At 45.5% G+C, this 9400-nt stretch overlaps 1 protein-coding gene across 1 annotated transcript in view; it reads right to left on the reverse strand.

Annotated features, from left to right (window-relative positions):
• Slc24a1 (solute carrier family 24 (sodium/potassium/calcium exchanger), member 1) overlaps window positions 1–969 on the reverse strand; it is a 28760-nt gene extending 27791 nt beyond the window's left edge. Inside the window, exon 1 of the mRNA NM_144813.2 lies at window positions 827–969. The gene's annotated coding sequence lies outside the window, so the exon portion shown is untranslated. The remainder of the gene's footprint in view (window positions 1–826) is intronic.
• Between the last annotated feature and the right edge of the window lie 8431 nt (window positions 970–9400).

The following is a 9400-nucleotide window of genomic DNA, read 5'->3' on the forward strand; positions in this document are numbered from 1 at the left end:
TTCATCTCCCAAGTGTTGGGATAAGCTCGTGCCACCATGTCGACTTTGTGCAATGTCTGGGAATTGAACCCAGAATTTTGTGTATGCTGGGTGAGCACTGTACCAATTAGACTATATCCCAGCACATTTAAATTTGATTTATTTGTATGAATATTACCCATATAAGTAGTAATGACATTGAGTTACAAGAATTCTGAAAGACTAAACACACATAAAGTCAATGAAAAAGCATTAGACAGACTCAGAGTCACTGGGATTTAGTTTTATAGATGCGGGAGGAAAGACCCTCAAAGAACCCTTGTTTTATAAAGAGCCTTGAGGCCCAGATTTGGCAAATATCCATTAAATCTCCATATCTAAAGATATTATACAACAATTATTTAAAGATGCCTGGCTTTTCATAGGATAGTCATATCTCAGGAACGGGCCGAGTAACACATAGATCTCTCCAGTAACTCCCGGGAGAGGCACGGAGTCCCTGAGAGGAGAACAGGTGTGCTTCCTTTAACTTCACACAGCTCCAAGGGATCCAGACACGAGCCTCCAGCGAGTCTCCCAGGCTTTCTGTAAACCACACTAACTGGGAGCGCCAATGTGCCGGCCTAGAATATCAGAGCAGAATCATCAAAGGAGTGGGAATAAGTGAGCTTCCTCCTTTGCCCTTGGTTACCCTGGCCTCTCCCATCTTCTCCCAGCACCCTGCCCCTGGTGGAATGCAGCCCACGTGCACCTCCTACAGGAATTCTAGAGGGTCTCTCTCCTTCCCCTGCGAGAGGGGAGGAGAGCTGAGCCTGGCTGAACCATCCTGCCTAAACACATCATTTACCTTCAGACCTTGACATCTGGGTCTTCCAAGTTCGGGAAACTTGTCAGAATCCGGGGTCTCGAAGAGTAGGTGTGAAGTGGAACCACAAGGAACACCCCATTCTCCTCCTGCCGGCTCCCTTAGGAATCCTAATTCAAGGGTATGAAGGGCATGTCAGGGGACGCAGATCCAATCCTGCCTAATACCCGCCTCCTCTAAGAAGCTTACGGGGCATTGTACAAGTTCTGGGCCCCATAACAAACCCGAGGGGGTAGACTTTTCACCAGGGACACAGAATAGACCACCTCCACCAGAGTCAGTGGGGGAACTTCTCAAATTTGCAACTAAGCTATAGGAATTGTAGGCCATTTAGGGCTTCCATGCTTAGACGGGAGGAAAGACATAGACAGAAGCAGAAAGCTCTGAGAAACCAAGAGAAAGTACGTGGGGCTTAAGCGATCAAAAGACATCAGCACCAGGCTCCACTAGCTACCGTGGGAGTCTAACCATAAGTGTAAATGTGGAGACAGTAACACCCGTTCCACCTAGATGTAGGGTGAGTATGAAAATCAAGTTGAAACTGAGGGCCCGGGAGGAAAATATTCAGCAAATGTGAAAGCATTTTGGAATGTGTTTTATTAAGCCAAAAGAAAACCCTTAGGGAATCACGCTGGGACATCACAAGATACTGAAGATGCTGGCTCCTGAGCCTCTCGAAGCTCTAGCCTTGTTAGCATTTTGTCTAAGCTCCGCCCCACAGTTACCTGGCAACAGCCAGGTATGCCTGACTCACTATAAAAGGAGCTGCTTGCCCCCTCTGCTCTCTCTTGCTCTTGCCTCCCTGCTCACGCTCTGTCCCCCTCTCCCCCCTCTCCACCCCACGTGCTCATGGCTGGTCTCTACTTATCTATTCATCTTCTCTCTTCCTTTCCCTCTCCCTTTCCCTTCCCCCTCCCTTTCTCCACCTCTACTACCTTCTTAATCCCCCTCCCCATGCCCTGAATAAACTCTATTCTGTTACTAAACCAATGCCGTGTGGCTGGTCCCTACCAAGGCACCCCCTTCCCTCACACCTGACTACGCCTCCACTAAATATATTCCCTCCTCTCTTTATCTTTTTATAAATACATCACTGATCACTGTGGCAGTTTGGGTCCTGTGCCCTGCAGCTATGTCAAGCACTAGACAGAGTCAGATGAATCTGAGACACTGAGAGAACAGGTGTGTGCCTGCTCCTCTAACTCTGTCTAGTGCTTACAAGCTGCCTGCCCCTCCTTTCCTTGTATCCCACATGTACATGAGTGGCTGCTGCTTTAATCTGACATAGCAGGTAATCTCTCCCAGCCTCGAGTCTGCCCCATGTCATCCCGAGTATCCTAGAAAAAGGACAGGTAATTTGCTTCCTCTGCCAAACCCTGCAGGGGCACCATAGCTGGTGGAAGAGCGAGATAGACCTCTGTCCCGCAGTGACACCCGGTTTTGCTTTTATGCTGTCTCCAGCAGAACCAGGTTCATTTTCTTTTCCTTTCTTCAACATTCTGTCTGGCCCCCAGAGACGGAGAAGGGAACAACACAACTGACAATGCGAGTTCTCTTTATTTCTGTTTTAAAGTGTTATTTACGTAGTGCAGAGCATTCAGAGAAGAAGAAAGATCCCTTTCTCTCGTATCCTTAATAATGTTAACCACCTCTTGCTAGTATCTAACCTACATTTTACTTGATAGAAATGACTCTAGTTCCTTTGTCCTTTCCTCATGAAATTGAAGCACCAGTGGAATGTAGGAGAGTTTGCAGTTCGCCTAGGAATGCAAGCATCGTGTGCAGTAGTCCTGAGAGCCCGGACTGACTTCTCTGAGCAGAGATATAAGTAAGTAGCACTCTGGTCTGTAGGAGGAGGGAGATATTGACACTACCGGGTTGACAGGGTTGTCCTGAGAATTAAGCAATTTCTATGTGAGGCGTGTTAACGGTGCCTGGCACTGCAGTTGTGTTGCTTTGCTGATAGGGGCCATACGCTACCAGCTGCTGGGACTGTAGACAGATGTCAGAGAGGGCAGCAGATTCCCCACACAGACATCATGACAACTCTGTGTATTGTGTACTTGTGAGTCTAATCAATGCCTGCCTCTGACTCTCTTACTGACCCAGGAGCTCTAAGAGGACAGGACCTCGACTGGTTTGTCTTTTGCTAAATCCCCAGAGCTCAGAGCAATGCCTGCCGCTCAACATATTGATTTTGAGGCTGAAAAAAAAAAAAGAAAAAAGTATATCCAGCCAGGTGCATGCCTATGATTCCAGAACTAGGGAGGTGAAGGCAGGCAGATCAGGAGTTTGAAGTCAGCTTTGGTTACACAGTGAATTAAAGGCCAACCTGGGTCACATAGTGATAACCTATCTCAAAAAAAAAAAAGTTATCATAGGATGTGGAAGGCTGAGGTGGGGCTTGGAGGCCTGACCTACACAGAGAGAAGAATGATGCTCAAAGACTTTATGGGCTTTCAGTGGGCAAAGAAAGGGCAGGAGGGAAGGGAAGTTCATCCCCCCTTCTCTACGATACATTTTATCCTCTCCTCTGGAACAGGGTGGCAGGACAGACAAGGGCTCTGACCTCACAACAAACTCACTGCAAGCCAGGGCTCCAAGGCTTGGCAGGATAGCACGGGGGCTTCTCCTTGTCCTTTCCTACCCTCTGGATCTGATGTGGAGGGTTTGTGCACAGGGTTATTTACCTATTGCTGAGCCTACCTCGGGAATTGCTACTGTGATTTGAATGAGAGTGGCCCCCATAGGCGCATGTATTTGAATGCTTGGTCCTCAGTTGGTGGAATTGTTTAGGAAGGATTAGAAGGTGTGGCCTTGTCAGAGGATGTGTGCCACTGAGGAAGGGGGTGGAGCTTAAAGGTTTAAAAAGCCAATAACATTTCTAGTCCCCTCCCCACCCCCCTGCCTCTTGCATATGGATCTATGCTCTCAGCTACTGCTCCAGCACCATGCCTGCCTGCTTTCCTGCTGCTACGGTCCCTGCCATGATTGTCATGGACTCTAACCAACCCTCTGGAACTGTAAGCCCCCAATAAGCTCTTTTATAAGTCATGGTGTCTTTGCAGCAATAGAAAAGTAAGACAAATTCCAACTGCATAATCAATTAATTTCCCTGTGGAGAGTGGATACAATTCATCAAGAACTACAATTCAGATGCCTTCAGACCTGGGCAAGAAGAATTCCTTCTACCAGCTGTAGCAGGTATTAGTGGAGATTCCCAGGAATGTGGCTGCCCAGAGAATGAATGGCACACTGAGAGATGCCCCAGTGCCAACCACTCAGAGGTATTAAGAAACTTTTACATGGGGCCCTGTGTAACTGCTAATAAAGTAGTGAGTCTGACCAAGAATGAGTCTCCTAGAGTCTTATATCCTCGGGCTCCTCGCTCATAGGACCAGGAAGGCAAGAGTCCCCTCGGGATTGCTCCACACTACAGTAAGAGGAGCTATGGAAATGTACACACATCAGTCAGGCACTGTAACTGCACAGCCTCCAGCCTGTGGCTTTTTAGTTTTATGTTATTGTGTGTAAGGATTTTAAATGGGGATGGAGAAATGGCTCACCGGTTTAGCGTGAGCACTACTTTCACAGATACCTGAGTTCGTTTGCAAGCAACTATGCTGTAGCTGGTTATCAACTACCTGTAGCCCTAGCTCCATGGGCATCTCCTCTGGCCTTTGTAGCACATACATGTACCCACACCCATAGACATATACACATAATTACACCTACATAAATTTAAATAAGTAAATAAAATGTAAATTTTTTATTATTGCATGTATTAATTTGTGACACAAGAGTGTCACAGTGTATCTGTGGAGGTCAGAGGACAACTTGTGGGAGTCGGCTCTCTCCTTTCACCACAGGGTTCCTAGGATTGGACTCAGGTTTCTGGCCTTAATGACAAGAGCCTTTTTGTTGTTGTTGTTGGGTTTTTTGGTTTTTTTTTTGTTTGTTTGTTTGATTGTTTTTGTTTTGTTTTTGTTTTTTTTTGTTTTTTTTGAGACAGGGTTTCTCTGTATAGCCCTGACTGTCCTGGAACTCACTTTGTAGACCAGGCTGGCCACGAACTCAGAAATCCGCCTGCCTCTGCCTCCCAAGTGCTGGGATTAAAGGCGTGCGCCACCACCGCCCTGCGACAAGAGCCTTTTACCTATCATCTCACTGACCCACAAAAACTAAAGTGTAAAAACACGGTGTGCTGGCTACTTTTATGTCAACTTGACACAAACTAGAATCATGAGGGGGCCCCAACTGAGAAAATGCCTCCGTAAGATCTAGCTGTAGGCAAGCCTGTAGGGCATTTTCTTAATTAGTGATTGATGGGCTTCGGACGTTGCATACACAGGAGGTTGTGAGCTACCTGAGGAGAGTACTGGGAACTGAACCTTAGTCCTCTGGAAGAGCAGCCCGGGCTCTTCTCCCCTGAGCCATCTATCCGGCTCCTTATTTTGCCTTATGTACTTTTAAAGATGCTACTAAGGAGTTGGGCAGTGGTGGTGCATGTTTTTAATCCCAGCGCTTGGGAGGCAGAGGCAGGCAGATTTCTGAGTTCGAGGCCAGCTGGGTCTACAGAGTGAGTTCCAGGACAGCCAGGGCTATACAGAGAAACACTGTCTCGGGGAAGAGAAAAAAAAAAAAAAAAAAGAAAAGAAAAAAGATGCTACTAAGGTTTCACAAGACTGAGTAGCCAGAGTGACTAGGTGAAGAGGAGCCAAGATCATAAGGACCTTTAAGATACTTTTCAAAAAACATAATGTCCTGAAGAAAGAGATTCAGTTCTTTTTCTTACAGAAATGTGGCAATCTCCAATTTTCCTCTGCCCCCACAAAAGGACCCCTTTACTTTCTGCCTGTCTTCTTTCCATATCTAGCGTCACAGGAAACTGGCGGGGCGGGGCTTGTCGGGGCAGGGGCGGGGCTTGTCCGGTGGTGGATAAGGCAAGGTCCTGTTTGCGAAGTAAAGAAGTTCTCTGGAACTGGAAATGTATAAAAGCGTCTCTTTGTTCAGTGAGCCTGTCTGTGGCTTTAGAATAGAGAGCAGCTTTGTCAGTTTCTCAAATGCTCCGAGAAAGACTGAAAGAGGATTGAGAGCAATTAAAGAAAGAGGCCACAGTCTCTTCGTGAAGCACACTGCTGGGGAAAAGAGACACAGAGGCGGAGCCTGGCTTAGAGTCTTCAGAGGCATAGCAATAATTTCCAGGTTTGGGGGCTGGGTGGATGGCTGCGATGTGCTTGTGCACAAACATGAAGACCCAGACTTGGATCCCCATCAGCAATATAAAAATACAATGTGGCAACACAAGTGTGTGACTCCAGAACTGGAGAGATGGGTAAATGTCTTATGGGAGCTCAGTCTTGCCAAGCAGTGAGCTCTAGGCTCAGTGAGTCACACCATCTCAAAAACATTACATGAAGAGAAACTGAGGAAGACATCCCATGTACACTCCACATATGTACATACATCATGCACACCAAGATTTCAATGTTAGATTTCAATGATCCAAAGAAACAAAACATTTAAAAAGTGGAGTGCATGAGATTACTGGATTTTTGAAAGCTAACAGGAGGATAATAAAGGTTTATTGTTAATTATTTTTAATTTGATAGCAGCAGTATAAGTATGATTTTTTTTTTTAACGAAAAAGTTCTTATGTGGGGGGGATTTGGAGGGACGGCTCAGCAGTTACGAGCACTGGCTATTCTTGCAGATGGCAGGTCGTCACCACCTGTAACTCCAGTCCCAGCGGATCTGACACACTCTGCCAGTTTCTGCAGCCTTGTCTCTCCTCTGTAAGATGGAGATGGGATCTCTTGAGCAAACTGCCTGGCTGGTGAACCAAATTGGGAGCTCTGTGCTTGACTGAGAGACTATGCCTCAAAAAGAATAAGGTGGAGAGTGACTGAAGAAGATTCCTGACATCACCCTTGGGCTTCAATTCCACATGCACTCATAAGAACATATATTCATGCATACACAGCACACACACATGTACACATGAAAATGATAAAACAGACACAATTCTTTTTGTTGTTGTTTTTTTTTTTTTTTTTTTTTTTTTTTTTTTTTGCGCTTTGTTTTTTCAAGACACGGTTTCTCTGTATAACCCTGGCTGTCCTGGAATTCACTCTGTAGACCAGGCTGGCCTCGAACTCAGAAATCTACCTGCCTCTACCTCCCAAGTGTTGGGATTAAAGGCTTGCACCACTACTGTTCGGCCAGTCATAATTCTTATATCTAGAGCTATATATCAAAATGTTTCTGGATAAAATGTTAGTTGTCTGGGATCTCCGCCAAAATATTATGCTGGGAAGAAGTAGGCTGTAAATGAAATAAGATTGAAGACTTAACAGTTGACTGGTGATTTGCTCTGCCATTCCTCCATCTTTGTGTGTGTTACTCTGTGGTCTTTTCCTTTTGGGGGGCCTAGGGGAGGGGTCTCACTGTGTATCCCTGGACTCAACATGTAAATTAGGCCATCCTGGAAACCAGAATCTGTGGGTTCTACCTCCCAGGTGCTGGGATTAAAGGTGTGTGCAGCGCCATGCTGGCTTTTTTTTTTTTTTTTTAAGATGGGGTTTCATGTAGACCAGACAGACAGACTGTCTCTGAAGTTAATGAAGTCCATCTGTAGTTGAATTTCTGATCTTCTTGCCTCCACTTCCTGAGTGCTGGGATTGCAGGAGAGTACCACCAAGCCTTATTCATGCAGGGCATGGGACCCCGGACTCTGAGCACACTAAGCAAGCACTCTACCATTGAGCTACATCTCCACCTCCAGAAAATTTCTTGACATTTTTATTTTGTTGTTGTTGGTTTTTTTGTTTTTAAAGAGAAGGTCATATCTCAGATTTCCCTAGATTTCTACTTCGGTGGAAACAGTGTGATGAAGAACTGGTAGGGCAGAAGGGGAGAGGGTGGAACTTGGGCAAGAATTAAGGGTTGTTCAGGAGGCTGGTGAGATGGCTCAGTGGGTAAGAGCATCCGACTGCTCTTCCAAAGGTCCAGAGTTCAAATCCCAACAACCACATGGTGGCTCACAACCATCCGTAATAAGATCTGACTCCCTCTTCTGGTGTGTCTGAAGACAGCTACAGTGTATTTACATATAATAAATAAATAAATAAAAAACAAGAAAACAAGAACCTCTTTTAAAAAAAAAAAGAGTTGGTCAGGGCCAGGCTAGATGCAGCGGGAAGGATGATGAGGGCTAAGGGCCAGCACTGGTGTGTAAGAGCGGGGGAAGAGTGGAAAAGGGAAATGAGCCCATGGCTCCCCCTCTCTTCCTTTCTTTGCACTTTTTCTGTCTTCACTACTTACCCTTCCTGTCTGTAGATGAAACATCTCATCTTGGGGACTTATTCAAAAAGCCATAAAATTCCAGTTCAGCTCACGAGGCACAGGAAAGAAACTACATTTTCAACAAGTGCCTCCCAAAAACTGGGTATCTAGAACTCCCTGTGAACCCCTGAGAGGGGCTCACATTTGTCACTAACCTCCATTTTACAAGCACACTATGGCCAAACCACTCCACCTTTTCAAAGCCTGTGTCACAGCAGTTCACTATTTTAAGTCAGGAAATAAGAGGTGAGATATTACAAAGCGATGTTATTTATTGGTTTCCTTTAAAGTACGTGTGGGAACATGTGGACACGGGATCCTTTGGATGGGAAAGTTAAGGCTTGAAAGCCATCTCCTTTGAATTACTCTGTCTCTTGTCATTGATGTTCTGACTTTATCGTCATTGAACAAACTTCTGATTTGGAGCCAATCATGAGGTCCCCTCTCGATGGTTCTGTCTTTTATCATCAGTTTTAACAAAATGACTTGCTGGGCGTGGTGGCACACGCCTTTAATCCCAGCACTCGGGAGGGAGAGGCAGGCAAATTTCTGAGTTCGAGGCCAGCCTGGTCTACAAAGTGAGTTCCAGGACAGCCAGGACTACACAGAGAAATCCTGTCTCAAAAAACCAAACCAAAAAAGAAAAAAAAAAAAAAAAAGACTTATTCCTTTCTACGTCACCGAAAAGCCAGCTGTTCAGCAGAACGAGGACGACGACAACAAATCTGAACACCTATCAGATCATTAAAAATGAGCAAACTAATTAACTTAAGTTTAGTCTTTAAGGTCATAAACCAGACCATGTATCTAAGCTGGCCTAGAACAGCAATCCATGGCTGAATCATCACCACAATAGAGCAACTAGACAGATAACTCCTCTGTCTGCATAGTCTTGGCCAGATCTCTCCCATTACGGCTAAGTAATCAGGCTATATATTCTTACTTACCTAGAGCCCCATAACTGTTCAAACATAGCAAGGTCTTTTGAAATATTGAAACTAGCCTGGTTGGAGAAAGATGTCCTGCAGCAAACAAAAGCTAAGTCTACAGGCCATGCGGCCTTGATATTGGTTCCCCAGAGTCTAGTGTTGGCTTTCTCTGCCACCTCTAATAGAAAGAGGAAACATTAAAGAACAACAAACACTTTCCCACGGAGCAAGTTGTGGTAAGTCAGTTCTAAGAGTTTCCCTTCCTTATCCCGCTTGCAACCCA

Source organism: Mus musculus, chromosome 9 (assembly GCF_000001635.26).
Source record: "Mus musculus strain C57BL/6J chromosome 9, GRCm38.p6 C57BL/6J".
NCBI lineage: Eukaryota > Metazoa > Chordata > Mammalia > Rodentia > Muridae > Mus > Mus musculus.